General features: G+C 41.8%; 1 protein-coding gene and 1 non-coding gene across 2 annotated transcripts in view; one reads left to right on the forward strand and one right to left on the reverse strand.

Annotated features, from left to right (window-relative positions):
* The window catches only part of KCNAB1 (potassium voltage-gated channel subfamily A member regulatory beta subunit 1), a 343,217-nt gene that overhangs the window by 284,925 nt on the left and 44,119 nt on the right, over nucleotides 1-14,173 (reverse strand).
* On the forward strand, nucleotides 13,170-13,303 carry LOC116666635. The gene has a single exon (XR_004323568.1). It is a non-coding gene; the product is annotated as a small nucleolar RNA SNORA70 (small nucleolar RNA).

Raw genomic sequence — 14,173 nt, forward strand, 5'->3', positions numbered from 1 at the left:
GCCTGGTATTCTCCCAAATCACTCTGAAAATAATAAAATAAGTCCACCTACAAGAAAAAAGCTTGTCTTCCAGGGCCTCAGATTGTAGCAAAAGAGAAAAACACAAAATGATGATTACAATCGAGGCATCATTAAAGTTTGTTTTTACATTTTTAAACATACTGTTAAATATTTTTTAAAAAAGAAAATTTTAGAACAGCGTGAAGCATCTTATTCCATGAATGCAAAATTTTAAAAGTGTATTTAAGTTAGTAGAAGCATAGAAAAAAGTCTGAAAGAATATAGCAAAGAGAATTTAAAAATTATAACCAGATTATGAAGGACTTTTAAAAATTATACATTTCTGTATTGTTTTAAATTTTATTTACCATGATCATGTATTTTTCAAAAATGGAAGGTAAGAATAAATCATTTAAACAAAGTCAAGCCTTGAAAGAATATTCAATAGTAAGAAGAATTTCCTTGAATAGAGATTACAGAATAATATACACAGTACAATATTGATTTAAGATTTGCAAATAGTTATAGTAAAAAATACTAAAAGGAAATCCACTAAAATGCTATGAGTAAGCAATTTTGGGGTGAATGATTTTTATTTTTCTACGTTTTCCTAACTTTCTAGAATTATAATGGTTATTTTGAAAAACTGCAATGAAACAAGCCATGAAAGGTGGACTCAGTAACACCCTGAACATATATGTATCTAGGGAAATCAGGAAGACTTGTCCAAGTAAGTTAATTCCCTGGAGAAGCTGAAATATTCATAGAAACTCAGCCGAGGATGGGAGCAGCTCTCTCAGAGGGAACAATGTGAGAAAGGACAGAGAATAAGAGAATGAACGGTGTGTTTGAGAAGCGTCATGTGGTTCAGCACGAGTGGGAGAAGTGGGAGGGAGTGAAACTGATGAGAACTTAAGCCGCAAGGTGGGGACCAATGAAAGGGAATCCACCCTGTAAGCCTAGACTTGTGGGGAAGGGAGAGTTGGAGGAAGATGGTCAAAAGATACAAACTCCCAGTTACAAGATAAAAAAGTACTAGGGATGTAAAGTACAATATGGTAACTATAGTTAACACCGCTATATGGTATATTTGCTAATTAAGAGAGTAGACCTAAGAGTTTTCATCACAAAGGCAAAAAGCCTTTTTTTAAAAAATCAGTATGAGATGATGGGTGTTCACTAAATTTATTGTGGTAATCATTTCATAATGTATGTTAAGTCAAATCATTATGCTGTACAGTTTAAACTTATAATTGATATAAACTTATAAACACTGTATATCTTAATAAAAGTAGGGAGAAAAAGAATCTGGGCTTGAATCTGTAAGCCAAGGAAGCCACTGATGGATTTTAAGTGGAGGAGTGATGTGATTTGATTGGTGTTTGAAATCACTGGCTTCACTATGGATGATGGGGTAAAATGAGGGAGACAGATCAGACTTTGCGGTGATTAAGGCAAGAAGCAATCAGGGTGAACCTAGATTTGAAAGATCATTAGGAAATAGAATAGATGGGACTTAGTAACTTACTGGGTGCCCATGGGGCAGGGACTGGCATGAAGTGTGAGGCCTACAGGATGCCCAAGATTCTGACCTAGTGATGTACTTCATGGCATTTTTTCTCAACAAATAGGCATGAGGAGGGGTGATGTTCAAGAAGACTGGGGGTGCAGAGGTAACAGAATAATTAATTTCATTTTGGACATGCTTAGTTGAAATGACTGTGGGTCATTCAGGTAGAAATACCCAATCTGCAAATAATAATAATAATAACAACAACAACAACAATAATAATGGTCTGGCTGTCAGAAGAGACAAGTGGACAAGAGAAAACTATTTCAGAGCTATGAGTTACAGGTAGCAGTTCACCTACCAAGGGTGTGGATGAGGTGGCTCACAGGGAATTATGAAGGGAGCCAGTGAGCATGGGGCTCTGAGGAGTACCAGTGTTAGAGGGTCAGTAATGAAACAGGACTCGTCAGACAGAATTCAAAGAGGGAGCCAAAGGTACTGAGATGAGTCAGGAAAGCAATGTCCTAAAAGTAAAAGAGGTGCACCAAAGAGATGGCCAGGTCAAAACAAGGCCTGAAACCTCTCTTGTGGCTCTTGAGAAAAGCGCACATCCCCAGTGTTTTGGAGTGACGGAGGCTGGAAACAAGAATGGAAGGAGGTGAGAGGCTGGAAGGAAAGACTACCTCCCAGTAATACTGCTAATCACATGGCTCATGGGAAACGCTCTGAATACCGAAAAAGTAAAAAGAAGGACTACAAAAGGACTACCATCCCCTCCCCACAATCATTACTAACACTGCAGTGTGTAACTCTCTAATCTCTTTCCTAGTAAAACAGTTCACATCATTTAATAATCTTTCCTATATGGCTACCTCTCCCCCAAATTCTAGATCCATGTTTTCAAATTCCTTTCCACTGAACATCAAACTTTCGTGGCAAATTTAGTTCAACTTTCTCGCTCCCAAATAGAATGCCCCGACTCCAACCTCACTCCCCTCCCCTTCCAGTTAATGACAAGAACATTCTGTGACTCCTCCAGCCTTGGAGCCACCTTTGACTCGTCCCACCGTGCCAGCTCCCACAGTCAATCAGGTACAGAATGTAGTGAGTTAAGCCTCTGTGCTGTTCCTCTGATTCAACTGTTCTTTACGTACCCTCCACCCTGAGGAGCTCCCTTGTTTCCACCCTCATCTCTCCAGGACCAGACTTCTGGGTGAGCTTCCTAGAAGGCCTCCCTGCCTCCCATCTCTGTTCTTTCTGGCTTGGCTTCTCTGTTCTTTCCTACTTCTTGATTGATTGATTCATCTCTAAGGCATCATTGTGCCTAACTCAGAGCCTTGCACAAGGCAAGTATTCAAAAAGCACTTACTGGGTGGTATTTAAAGGAATTTTATTGCAGAATAATTCATTTAAGTACTACTGCATTCAAAAAAAGGAACAAGATGAGTCATTTGTAAGCAGTAACAAAAATACATACATTTTCATACATTTTCTAGTAACTCTCCAGGTACCAAGCATTTTCCTCTGACACTGAATATCCAAGGACAGAAAATTAATAGGTAAACCAAGATAAATGTCTATTGTTTTAAAAGTGTCGATAGGTAAGTTCCTCCCGTTTTACACTGCAACCTGCTGTAAGGCCACGGCTAGTCAGCGCGGGGGTGGACCAAGCACTGGTTTAGGAGTCAGGCTAACCTGGTTCTGCTCTTCGCTCTGCCATTCACTGGCTGTGCGACCATCATCAGAGTAGTTCACCTCTCCAGCTGTTTCCTTCTCTGTGAAATGGAAATGTCCAGAACTGCTTTATAGGATTGCTGTGAAGAATGAATTAGAAATTAAGACTAGAGAACTTGCCTGGAATCCCAGCTTTCTACCATCTATCAGCTGAGTGACCTCTGACATGCTACTCAATCCCTCCAAGCCTAAATTTTCCCAACTATAAAAGGAAGAAGATGATGATAATAGTTCCAAGCTAATAGGGCTGATGACTCGGGTGCCTGAAACAGTCTGCATTCAGTATATGTCAAGTAGTACAGTAAATCGATAGTGAAGTATCGAACGCAGAGCCTACTACACAGAGAATATCCAATAAATAGTATTTTTATTATTATTACTTTTACCAGGAGGATGTACATAAAAAATACAACTACTCTCATGAAGGGAAAGTATTCTTTTATTACACACAATTATAGTTTCTAAGGGAGGACTTCAGTATTTGAAGCAATTTAATCTTCTCCTAAATGAAACTAGTTCTGAGCTGGAGCACCGACAAAGCAGTATGTAATCTCACCGCATTTAATCTCTTCTACTGACGCCTTTGGTGTCTGTGGTTACCCGCCTCTTCTAGCAACCAGAACTTTATATTATCATTATTTCATGCAAGGGTGGACTGAGAGATAAATCTCTTGGTGACACTTGCTTAGTTGTATGACATGTGCCTACTTAGAGAGCTCAAAACGGGCTGTGCCCTTAACCTAAAACACTCACATGTGATGGGGCCCCTCAGCATGAAACCACAGAAGCATTCACCCAACTTAGCTGGGGAAGGGTGGGGGGGATCCAAACCAGGGAATAATAAAAGACATAAATAGCTTATTTTTATTTTATAAGGTTTACATATACTCTTCCTGGAATAGGGAGGGAAAACATAAGTGGACAATAACTTTTTTCATTAGTTAGTACTTACATATGGGTTTTGATATTAGCACAGGACAATAAACTCTCCTCTCAAATCTCCACTATTTTGAAAACTACCGAGTCAAGCACATAATTAGAACTTAGTAAATATTCCTTGAATTTCAACTAATCAGTAAATTAATATATATTTCAATGACTTCAGTAAAATAAAACCTTACACAATATTGGTGATTCTCAACCAGAATGGGACAGCAGGAATTCATCACATTATCTGCTTTAAAAAGTAACAAATGAGAAATAAATTTATTTCATCCAAAAACATTTATTCTACATCTATAATATGCCAAGTACATAGGCTTTCAAAATATAAAGATATACTAGATTCTCTAACCTCTCAAGATTAAATGGACAAATCTCCCAATTCAATGGGCTTTCAAGGAAAAGAGAATTCTAGAAGGGTCCTGCTCCCTTCCTACCAATTTCTTCCATGGAACAATGGGACAAAATTGTAAGAAAGGGAAAGCCTAGCATCTGGCCCTCTCTGTCCCACTACCCCTCCTCTTCTCCTGACTAGTTCTTGGCAGAGTATTCCCTCAACTTTGTGGAGTGGAATTTCTGGAGCAAAACCTCAAAGTCATACAACACTGGAGCCAGAGGTCATCTTAGAGGTCTCCTTGCTCGTGGTTCTCAAATCCTTGGGGGCTTATCAGCTCACTTGGGGATATTTTTCAAAACATTTGCCTGTGCCCTGGTTCAGACATGTTCTGGATGGTGTGAGGAGTGAAACATTCCTGCAGCACTGTCCCTAGTTGAGAACCACTGGTAACATCCAAGATACTGACATAGTCCACAGGAACATGAGAGACTTGCCCAAGATCACTGTGGAACCTCAAATCCAGGTCTGTTTACTCCAGATACCAATTTTTCTCTAACCCTGCAATCCCACGTTGACCTCTAAGAAGTCTGGTGACCCTCCTAAAGTTGTATATAAAATTTGAATATATGTGAATATATACATTTAACTGGGCATAGGGTCTATGGCTCTTAACAGATTCTCAGAAAAATCCACTGTCCCCAAAATTTAAGAATCATAAGTTCAAATTTGCATTGACTATTCCCCAGGCAAGTATGAAATGTCTAGATAGAGTGACACAGGACCAGCCATGTTTGACTGGGGGTTAGAACCCTTCCATCATTTGAAAAATGCAGTATAAGCCCCACTCTGTAAAAGCCCCTCAGCATACACCAAGACTTTTGCCTGGATTCTCCCTGTGCATTAATGGCTTTTTTCCCCACTCGGATACAGATGCCCCTGGAGAATTAAGACAAGCCATTATCACACACAGTGGAGATGAAGTCATCATATTGTTTCCACAGTGCTTGTGGAGGAGCTGCCAGCAGATTTGCAGGGTGGGGAGGAGGCAATGGGACTACAGGGGCCACAAGTCCAGAGAAATGGAAACAGCCTGACAGAGCAAGGGGCATGCAAATAAGAGACAGGTGCGTCTCAAGAGCCCAAAGCATCCCTGTTTTCCTTTAATGACAGCCCTGCAGGATATAGATCCAAACTCACTGCCAAAGATCAGAAGCCTCATGAGCAAACTGATCATATGATTCAAACCACTCTAAGCCCTGCGGCATCCTCCATCAAACAAATAAATAGGTAAGTGAAAAAATAAATAAATCACATGACAGCCAGAAAAGCATCATTTTGCCCTGAAGGATTCCACTAGCATCTGGTGGAGTTAACTAGAAGCTGGCATGTATTCTAGAAATGAGAGCTCACTGAAGATGCCCCCTCAGTGGCAGCCCAAGCCACATGACTTCCCACTGCCTCTTTGCATGCCTGCACCAGTGGCTTCATGCCTTCAGCTCTCACTGGGCTGTGAGACCAAGAGAGCCAGTGGAAGCAACCACATTTGCTAAGTATCAGCTCCTCCAGCCCCACCTGACATTTAGGGGCAGTTAGCCACCTGTAAACAGACCTAAAGAAAGATCTAACAGATACGCGGGTTCTTGGCTTCCTTGACTATATGCTGATACTGTATGTTGATACTTTGACTGTATGCTGAAACAATCAGGGTGTCAGGGAGGACCCATCCCATTTCTTATGAAGCAGGTCACTTTCTGCCGGGAAAATTTTATTTTCTTGAGTGCCATAGATCCTGCTGACAGGTTACCCCTCCGACAGCTGTTTGCACAGCTAAAGAGCTCCTCCTGCTGAATTCTCGTCAAGGAACTGGAGGCAAAAAGCAGCTCCCCCTTATAAGCCCTGCCTGTAATGCATGGCCAGTGACATCATGTTGCTAATTCTTGCCTGGGAACAATCCACTAAAAATCACCTTGAAGGGAGCAAAGATAGAAGATACCAAGTGTTTAATTCCTAAAATTATGTTCAGTGAATTGGAGACAAGGACACTAGATGTGAGCAATATCTTTGTTCCCAAATGGACAATGTGTTAGGTTCTCAAGAGAAACAGAACAGGAGATCTGCGTATGTGTGTGTATGTGTGTGTGTGTGTGTATACATATACATGTAGTGGGGAAGAACAAACACACATATATAAAGATATAGATATATATAAAGAGATTTATTATAAGGAATTGGTTCATGTAATTATGGAGGCTGAGAAGTTTCACAGTCTGTCACCTGACAGCTGGGGACCCAGGAGCACTCGAGCTACACTTCTAGTCCAAGTCCAAAGGCCTGAGGAGCAGGAGAGCCCTTGGTGTAAGTCCCAGCCTGAGGACAGGAGAAGACGGTTGTCTCAGTTCCAGCAGTCAGGCAGACAGCAAATCGCCCCTCCCCCTGTCTTTTTGTTCTATTCAAGCCCTCAACTGCCCGCATGCTGACTCACTTTGGGGAGGGCAATCTGCTTTACTCAGTCCACCAGTTCAAATGCTAATCTCCTCTGGAAACACGCTCACAGACACACCCAGAAATAATGTTTAACCTAATCTCTGGGCATTCTTTGACCAGATCAAGATGACGCGTAAAATTAACCATCACATACACCCTGTTGCACTTTTGTCAGTTACACAGACTGTTAACGCTGGAGGAGAGTTTTGAGTTAATGCTCTCATTGAAAGATGGAGAAACTGAGGTCCCTAGAGAGGTCAAGAGACTCAGTCTCACAGACAGTTGACAGTAATGTTGGAAATAAAACCCAAAGGGACTATGCCATTTTTTTTCTTACCACCACTGAATGATTGTTCTTATTACCCAAATAGTTCACCACTCATTTCTGGTACATTTAACATTTTTAATTAATTAGTTAAAATTAGGAAGAGTCTCACTTCCAGAGGATACATTTTTTCTTCCTTTTTTTTCCTCATCCACTCCCCATTGCCTTGCTACATCTCCCATTATTCTTTCATCTTGAAAACACTTTGGCCAACTCATCAGCTGTCTTGGTAACAGTTCCATTGCCTCCCACAATGAAGTCAGGTGTGTACTTCTTAAGACATCCTAGATGTGCTGTGAGAAAAGTGCTGGGTCTATTTCTACCGGACAGATTTCGTGGCAGGGTCTTGTAACCAGGTCCATTGCCCCTCTTAGAAGTTGACAGCAGTGGGTCGAGGCAGCTGACATTCAGACCTTCTTCTAGGCTTTTCTTTCCCTTCAGAGAAGGATCCTTTGCTAGACAACACTTGTCAGGTGCTCCTGATGTGTCTTTCCCCAGCACAAACCTTTCTATCCAGAGGTGTTGGTGAAGTCGTGCAGGGCTGCAGAGACAGGCTGGAACCTACCTATCTTGAAAGGCACCAGATGGCCTCAGCTCTTTCTATGGCTCATTAAACCCAGGCTCAGAGAGTCTTCCCAGCCTCTGATAGTGCCCTGAGGATTACCAGACCCTACCTCAGTCCTTTGACATGACAGTCTCATCTCCTATAGTCTTGTCTTCCTATATGACCTTATGATGTCTGCCTCAGTTTACCTAGAAAAGCCTCTATCTTCCCTCAGTGACCACTTCCACTGACAATTGCTTAGATATAAGTGACCAACCATGCCACCATCCTTAATTCCCCTTTAAAGGATATCATTTTAAGTACAACAGGGCAATACTTAAAAATTCTGTTATGAAACTCCACTGTCCCTCTGCCTGTCACACCCCACCAGAGGGACTTAGAGTGTGTTTGCTCACAGCACCTACTTTAATAACAACTTCTGATGAATACAGATAGAAAGAGAATCACCAGATTTACGTGTGAATCCGCTCGGCATCAAATGCTCTTTGTGTTCCTAGTTCAAGGATTTTTCTCAAAATTCTTTTGAATCCTGAATAAATACATGTATCTTATATTTATATATGTGTGTGCATGTATTTAAGTTATACGTACCGGGCATATTGCCAAGGAATACAAAACCCAGTCTACTGTGTCTAGGTTAAGCTGAAGTGCATTAAAAAAATGTTTGTGATGAGATTTCTCATTATAGAACCTCCATGCCTGGCACACACTCACATTCTCAGATACATTCTACTCCCAGAAATCTCCTGAGACTTGGTCAGACTGAATAAATACAAAGACTGGGGTCTGTGGTTTGTGAGGGAAGCTTACAAGTTGGAACCCACCAATAGGTTGGGCTTTTTTGTCTTTGATTTCAAAGGGAATTTTCAGAAACAGACTGTCACGAGAGGACACTGGTTATGTACTTAACGCTTGCGGGACCGCACAGTTTCAGCTCTTTGGGGGCTGTGGGGAAAACGGGGAGTTCTTGAGATAAACACTCAGAGCACTGGAGTACATACACACGGGACTCTTCCTTGTGACTGGTTTATTCAAAGCAGAAAATGTCAGGCAAACATGAAGAATTGTCTTCAGGGTGGACATATTTCACATTCTTGTCCTTTAATGGGCCTAATAATATAAAACTGCATAAAATAAGTGTTGCCATTAAATGAAAAGTATAAATCTCTCTCCCTCTTGCTTCCCCATTTCCTTCAAGGAGACTCTTTCAAGCACTCTGTTTTATAGTCCGTGCTAATTTCTCCATAGCCAAAGGACCACTGGGGAGAAATTCATATCTAAAATATAGTCATATGGATTAGGATTCCTCAGGAAAGCTATTGCTCAATGACATTTATAGAGGAGAGAAACCAATATAGATCATTCTTACTCTTACAATGATATTTCTGGAAAGGGTATCACAGGTCGAGATGATATAAGTGGAAACTGATTTAAGTGTGTATGTGTGTCTGTGTGGGTTAAGTTTCTGACCATGAGCTGATGCTCAGATTTGATAGAAATGGCCCTAAGCAACATATTCAATGATAAAATTTTATCCTTGTATAGCTCACACAAAGGTAAAGACAGCATAGCTAGGTAAGCACAGAAACTCTTGAGCGTCCTGCCTGCAGTAACCTTTGAATCGTGACTCAGGAAGTGTCCTCACAGCTGTGTTTTGCCCAGTTTACCTCCAGAGAGCAGAATGTGGGATTCCTCTCTTCACCTCAGTTTGGAGAAGAGATTTAACTGATCAGAAAACACAGTGTGCTCAGAACCAAGAGAAACAGGAAGCCAAAGCCTGTGAACCCAGAGAGAAGCCATTCTAGGCATGAGCTGGAAAAGGGGCCCCTTTGGAAACGAGGTTAATGAGAATATATTGTGCTTCAAACAAACTTTGAACAGAGACTGAAAGCAAAGGCCAATTAGAAATAGTCAAATATCCCATGTGGCAAGAACAGCTCAAGAAGGGAATTCAAACAGAATAAGAACAGAAACTGTTCTCACTCATTTCTGGCTGCAAGGTTTTGCCAGTTTCTTCTTGATGACGGATAGAACATCATTGATTATTGTATATAATGAGGCTTAAAATCACTGCATATGGTTATCATTGTATACAGTGGGGTCCAAGCATTTTCAACTAATTAGTTTTCCATCTTCCTAAGGTCCCAGGACAACCCCTCTTGATGAAGATATTGGGGCTGAATGAACCTTGTCGCTTGTCTGGTGCACTCAAGATTCTGACTCTGAGAATGATCCCACTAGGGAAGTGTCATTCCTTACAAAATATTACCTTTAAGGGCTTATCTGTGCTTGGGCTACTATTAGACACAGTGGATATATAAAGATTTAAGTGTATATAAGTCAGTCTAACAATGTAGCATGATAATAAGTCACGTAAAATTGTTTTATATGATACAGTATAGAAGTGTTTCTTAGAACACTCATTCCTTGCCTTATTTCTACTGGAAAAGAAATGACAGATGAAGGAGCACTTGAGAGTCATGGAATTAGGAAGTCTTGCTTTCAGCAGGATTTTCATAGACATGTGGAAAGAGCAACCAGGTTACCTTGATTACTAAGAAACTGATCCGGGAATTCTTGTTTACTTGCCTTCTGTTTATTAGTACAAATGTCCACACTAGAGATCAAGTTTTTGGTGATTTTGCTGTCCTCAAAAGAGGACATCTTGCTGTTTTCCTGAGCTAATTTCTCACCAGCATCACTAGCTTCATGTGGATGCTGCTGTTATGAAATACATCTAAAATTCTCCTATTCAGTACATGTTGACACGTGCCTGCTGTATTGCCTGAAATACGGTAGGCCCTAAATTTATGGTTTTTTATTAAATGAATAAATGAATGACTAGATGTGATAGGTACTCTGCAAGACTCTGTGAAGAATGTTTAGATGAATAAGATTTACTGTATATTAGAGATTTAATATACCCTTTTTGTATTTTTACATTGCTAAATTAGAATGCTTCTTACAGTCAGTAGTCTGAAAATTACGATAGGCAATGTGTCTCTTTCTTTAATGGTACACAGATTAATGGTGCATCTTACAAGTGATGGTGTCTGGTTTGATGATTATCCTATGTCGTATATCAAACTGAGAGAACACAGCTTGCGGCAAAAATTCTGGATTTTAAATACAGACAAAAGCTTAGACGGCCTCATGTTCAACCTCTCTCATTTACCAGATGTCAACACTGAGACCCGAAGAGGTCGAGGCCCAAATAATTCAGCTATTTCATAGAAATGCTGGAACTTGAGTGCAGTTTTCCTGACTCTTGGCTGAGTACATCACACAGCATTATTTTACATGATAAAAATTTCATTAATAATCCCAATCTACACTGACTTTTTTTTTTCTTTCCATTAAAAAGCTATTTGGTCAAAAACTGGCTGTTTTTTACCAAGTTTTTTACCATCAGATCTTATACATGTTGATGAGTTTTTTCTCAGAGTTAGCACTTTTGAAAATTACACACTTTTATTCTACTGATGTTGTTATAGCACAAAACACCTCTGGGGTTTGTTTGATGTCATTTGCAGAGAAAGTTTATCTGTTAGAAAAGATAATCAATCTTCTCACTTAGAACAGTAGCACTGTTACTTCTTAGAGGGCATTTCAGAAACTTGCAAAAGTGATTTGATCGTAACAAATGACAACGGTGCCACTTCCTTTTAGTGGGCGTGGGTCCAGGACAAGCTCAGGCCTAATCTTCATGGAAAGCTCCCCACTTTTCCACCCCCTACTCCTTTGGTCCCTGTAAAGAGCTTCATATGCCCCCTCATGCAGCTGCCCCAGCCCAGGTGGACAGCCCAGCCTGTTCGTCCACACCCTCGCCCTTGGCCCGGGCTGTGGCCACCCTGCAGGGCAGAGTCCACAGAAGGGGCTGTGCGGGCCCCTTAGGCAGGGGATTCGGGAGTTCTGGCCATGCAGAGAGAGCAGTCCAGAGAAGGGGGGCTGGATGGGCACAGCCACTGGTCCCAAGATTTCTGTTCTGTCAGTCAGAATAGGGTCCTGGGCAGCCTGGGGCAGGGCTGGTCACACTGCCCTGCAGGCACAGTCTAGTACAACCAAGCAGTGCCTGTGTCCTGACAACGCCCAAATGTCCTGCCAAACTAAACCACTGCAAATATAAACTGGTTCATATAAATCCTAAGAGGTCTTCATAAGAAGGTATGCAAAATGCCCAATCTTCTAGCAGGACTTTATTTGGAAGAGAGAAGCTTACACGGAATAAAGATCTTGTCATAAAAATGACTGACCTGTTTATTCACTGCACACATTCTCTCTGCCAATTTCAACTCTTCATTTAGTTGAAAAGGTTGTCTGTGCAACAGTGAGGTTACCACAAGAGCAAAGAAACTCTTTGCAAGTAGCTAATAGATGAGATTTGAAAGCCTTTTTAACAGGTTTAAAACCATCTTCCCTGGAGAAGCCCAGGCATCTCACTGAATTTCATTAATTAGGGTTGTTTTAAAATACCCCATATTATTGCCTACTTATATGCACATAATTTAAAATTGTTTTAATGCAGTGATAAAAATAATATATTGACATGATTTATTTGGGGATTACCTGTTACTCTGCAACCTTACTGTTACCACCCCTCTAGTTCTACTACACAATTTCTTATAGGTTCTTATGTTACATTACTCTGTTTTCAGATGCACCCTCTGCTCCCCCTTGTCTATTGAGGCTACAACCTCAAGGGCCTTCATATCTACTAGACCCTGAGTGTGGCCTTCACAGTCAATAGGACCACAAGGCAGGAAAAAATGCGTCACCTCATTTCTATGGCTTCCCACATCACAACGTGAGAATGATTTTCACACTGCACTTAACAGTAAAGCCCAGCATGTTATTTGCCATATTACACTTTCTCATGACATCTGAATTTACGCTGGCACACCACCTCTGCTTCAAGTAAGGCCACTGTCCTTTCTCTTATTCGCCGCTGAACATCTGCACATGGGAAGACATGAGGGAGGGAAGGAAGCTCCAGCCAGAAGCCGGGCAATTCCCACACCTCAGTTCCCAGCATCACAGCAGGCTTTCCTCGGCACGTGAGCACAACCCTGGACTCCCTCACCCCCCTTCCAGGAATCAACCTGTGATCCAGAGGGGAGAAAAGGCCTTGTACACAGTAAACAAGCCCCCAGTCCAACAAGATTTGAAACGGTATTCAAAAGTGGGAACTGACCATTTGCGTGTGAAAACTAAAACAAGGAGCAATCAGAAGCACAAAAGGGGAGTAAAATATAAAGATGAAAGGAAGGCTAGTTTGCAGCCAATTAAGCCCACCATGCACTTCTCCCCATGGAGCCCACTGTGCCATGGCTGCAGACAGCAGCCTCCTCGGTCGTGTGTGCAGCCTGGTTCTTGTATGGGTTTCCCTAAGAGACCTTGGAGCTGGGCCTTCCCAGTGGACATTCATGTCTGACCTCATGCTGTCCCCAGCCCAGACTCTAGACAGGCATGCGGGGTAACTTTGGAAAGCCCCAGGACACGGCAGCCAGTGTCCACGTTGGCCAAGTCATCACGTCCATCCATGCCAAGGTGCAGAACAAGGAGCATGTGATTCAGGCCCTACACGCACCAAGACCAAGTTCCCTGGCTACCAGGAAGTCCCCGTCTCCAAGAAGTGGGGATCCACTAAGTTTAGCGTAGAAGAATTGGAGGACATGGTGGCAGAAAAGGGGCTCATCCCAGATGAGCTGAGGGATCAAATGCATCCCTAATTGTGGCTTCTGGATAAATGGTGAGTCCTGCCCTCATAAGAACCCTTCTACTCACGCCCACCAATAAAATCTACTTTCACATCAAAAAAAAAAGAGTAATGTTAAAGATAAATATAAGTGAAAACATTAAATATACCAAAACAATTTCTCAGAAGAGGAAAGCTGAATGCAACATATAAGACCTGTAAGGGAGTTATGATGTGTGTCAACAGTCAACTTCACACTAGGTTTTGTGAGTTAGGGCTGTGCACTCAACACGAGAGACACAAGGTCGCATTGCGTGTGGGGACTGCTCACCTAAGCTCTGTCTCATCCTTGAACCTCCAGGCTGACACAGAGCAAGCCCTTTGGCGCAGGCCTGCTACTTGCACACACCGCTGCCCGCACAGAGCATCACACATCTGTGTCCACCCGTGACCGGCTAGCCTGCCCGTCTGTCTGTGCTTGCAGCCCAGCTTTCAGATCTTTTGTGTTACATTCCCCTTTCCTCTTCAGGACAAATGAACAACTCATACACCAGGCATCATGCTGGATGCTAGGAAAACAA

Source organism: Camelus ferus, chromosome 1 (assembly GCF_009834535.1).
Source record: "Camelus ferus isolate YT-003-E chromosome 1, BCGSAC_Cfer_1.0, whole genome shotgun sequence".
Taxonomy (NCBI): domain Eukaryota; kingdom Metazoa; phylum Chordata; class Mammalia; order Artiodactyla; family Camelidae; genus Camelus; species Camelus ferus.